The sequence below is a fragment of the Ursus americanus genome, chromosome 13 (genome assembly GCF_024610735.1).
Source record: "Ursus americanus isolate L20-20 chromosome 13, mUrsAme1.1.p, whole genome shotgun sequence".
NCBI classification, from domain to species: Eukaryota; Metazoa; Chordata; class Mammalia; order Carnivora; family Ursidae; genus Ursus; species Ursus americanus.
This window is the reverse complement of record NC_142139.1, coordinates 22,157,807-22,160,970: the sequence shown is the minus strand read 5'-3', so window position 1 is coordinate 22,160,970 and position 3,164 is coordinate 22,157,807.

Sequence of the window (3,164 nt, the reverse complement as noted above, 5' to 3'; positions counted from 1 at the left end):
AACATCTCTCTCTCTCTCTTTTCCTTCCTCCCTCCCTCCCACTCTTTCCCTTCCATTTCCCTCCCCGAGTCTTCCCTCTCCCATCTCTCCCTCCATCTCCCTCCCCATGCCTTCCTTCTCCCTCTCCCGTCTCTCCCTCTCTATTTCCCCTCTTTCACTCTCTTTTCCTCTCTGTCTCTGAAAATTCTTCATCAACTTATGGTGACCAAAAGTAGATTTGAGGTTGGATACAAATAATGAATACATAAAATAAAAACATAAATTACATATATGTGTGACTTTCATATGTTCTCTGAATTTGGATGGAATTAAGAACGTAATGTAAAAGTAAGATGTGTGAGGAGAAGTAATGCCCTGGACTAAAACCAGAATGCCCTCCATCTTCCAAGAATAGTTCGGAGGCTGAGGCATCTACTTCACTCTCTCTAAAACTGATAATGTCAAAGTAGGGGATCACTGCATAACCTAAAATTCTATGAGATGATGTAAGCAGACCACTGGGAATTAGCAATAAATATTTAGAGAAATAAAGTATAGTACAGAAATCTCTCTCGCTAGAAAAAAAAAAAAAAGTGAGACCGGAGATAAAAACAGAAGAAGGCTTTATGTACAACCAACCAGCTAATACTAGATCCAAATATCTATCATCTGGGAAGGCTTCCCAACATTCTCAATTATACCTTTCCTTGATGTGTCTCTGACATTTTAGACATGTGCCTATTATAGCGCACAACACACTGTCTTCATCATCTCTTACATGTTGGCTTCCCCCACTGTGCTGGGAGTATCCAGGAGCAGAAGCACTCTTTCATATCCTCGCAGCGTCAGCACTAGCAACGAACACGTAACATATCGTCAATACAGGGCTACATTAATAAATGAATTAATTAATTATTTAGTCAGGCTTAGCACGATAAATAGCTATGCAGAAACTAAATACATTAATCTCTCTCCCATCCCCATTTTTTTTCAGAAAGTAGTAAATTAGGGTTTCAGTAGAGACTGTCTTCATCCAGTTATAGCATATATTTTAAGCACATATTCCACATAAATAATCAAAGGTTTATTTACACGTAGATTAACAAGAAATAAGTCATGACTCCTAAAATTCATTTAGAATCAAATATTCTACTTTTAACACAGAGTTTTATTTAACCTGCAATCTTCTTTGCATATTATACTCTCTAGTCAATCATTTTCTATATGTATTTTATGAATATAGAAGCAAGTCATATTAAATATCAAATTAAGAAAAAATACACAATCCATGGTGATCTTGGAAAAAATTTGGAGCCATTATAGTCATATGAAATGTAACTGTAAGAAATATAGAATGTGAATTTAACAAATTTGAATTAATAAAAAAGAAAAAATAATAGAATAATCTTCAGTGTTTGTAAAATCCTTTATGTTTTATAAGGCACTTCTGATACATGAACCCTATATCTTTATAAGAAATGGATATGTTGTTTCCATTTGCCAAAGCATACACTGAGCCTCAGTAAATTACATGACTTGTTGGATTTCATGCTAATTATAGGTGGTAGAGTTGAAAGTACAGCTGAAAGCTCCTGATTCATACTTCACTTTGCTTTGCATCACACATAGTACATCCTTGTTACATATCAATTTTGGTAAATAAATATATTTTAAATATACATTGTATACATATTACTATTAATAACATTCCTATTTTAGTACTTTGCAGAAATATTAGAATACATAAATGTTAAGTTCTTTAAGTGTAAACCAATATAAGCATAAGGCAGTATTATTAAAACAATAATATGGCATTTAAAAATTGATTTGTCTCAATTGATGGAGAATCCAATTTAGGTTAAATAACTATGTTTATGAAATTACTTCAGGATTTATTGGCTGTAGCATGATAACTCATCAACTACAGTTGAGCTTGCAGGAATTTGAGCAGAAAAGTTAATTAACAATAATTTTAAAACTGCCAAAAGCTGCTGCAGTTCACTCTGCACTCTGCATACATAGCAACATGTGCTGGGCTTCAAAAAGAAAGTCATTTCCTAAAACTGTTTACTTTCATGTCATTGAACTCATTATTAAAAATAAGTGTGCAATATTGATTTGGATGGTTTAATAATTCAAAATGGTTAAAGGCAATAACAGTACTTGAACAGACAAATTTTCCTATTATTGTTTACTACCAACTTTATACTGACTCAATTAATCCAGGCATGGTTTCCCAAAACAAATTGAAATGCAATTATCAGACCAATAAGATACTAAAGTCAGTAACTTAAACCTCAGGGAGGAGATTTTATAAAGTGATATAATCAATATTGCATTTGAGGTGGTATATGGTGTTGTTAATTTGCCACAGAATATACAGAAATGCTATTAAAAAAATATCTCAAAACCTACTGATAGGTTATTGGCTGAGCTTTGAATAGCTGCTTTGCAGAAAATACATGATTTTAAAAAACAGCTTACATTCGTACGCTTTGAATGAGGGCATCTGTTTCTTAGGTAAGAGAAATTGTGGCTGATAAATGCTTGGCCTTCAGTAATACTTAGTAAGAACACAAGTGCCTTACCAACATACAAACAATTTTCATGTATTCCTTGTGTTGCAGAAATAGCTGTACCTCATTTTTGCTCAAAAATCCATTCACAGCCATCACATTTATTCTCTTATCAAATTTCCCTTCAAAATAATAAGTATTGTCTCTAAAACCAAGTTGTTTCTACATTTGCCCATCATAACTCTTTTTAAATTGAAGAAAACAGAAGAACAGTAACATACCTTTGATAGAGGAAATCATGCACCTGTTCCAGTTGTTCTTCTTGGACTATGACTGATTTTCTCCATAACCCTTTACAATCCTCCAATTCAGTATTACCAGTTTAAAAGAAGTGAAATGCACAAAGCTTGAAATCAAACTCAAGTAAGGACTGAGACTTCGATCAGGAACTACCTTAAGCCAAAGGCAAAATCTATTATTGGCTAATAGTGCACTTTTTTGCTGTTGTTTTTCTGTATGAAAGCACTCTTACATGCAACCACAGAATAAGAATAACTACTAATTGGTTTTCTGCTCAAAAAGACGTATCATTGGTTGGCAACTAAGGTAGCAAGAATAGTATTTTCACCCACTCACAGCTTTAAAAATGAGAAGGAAATCTGATGTACT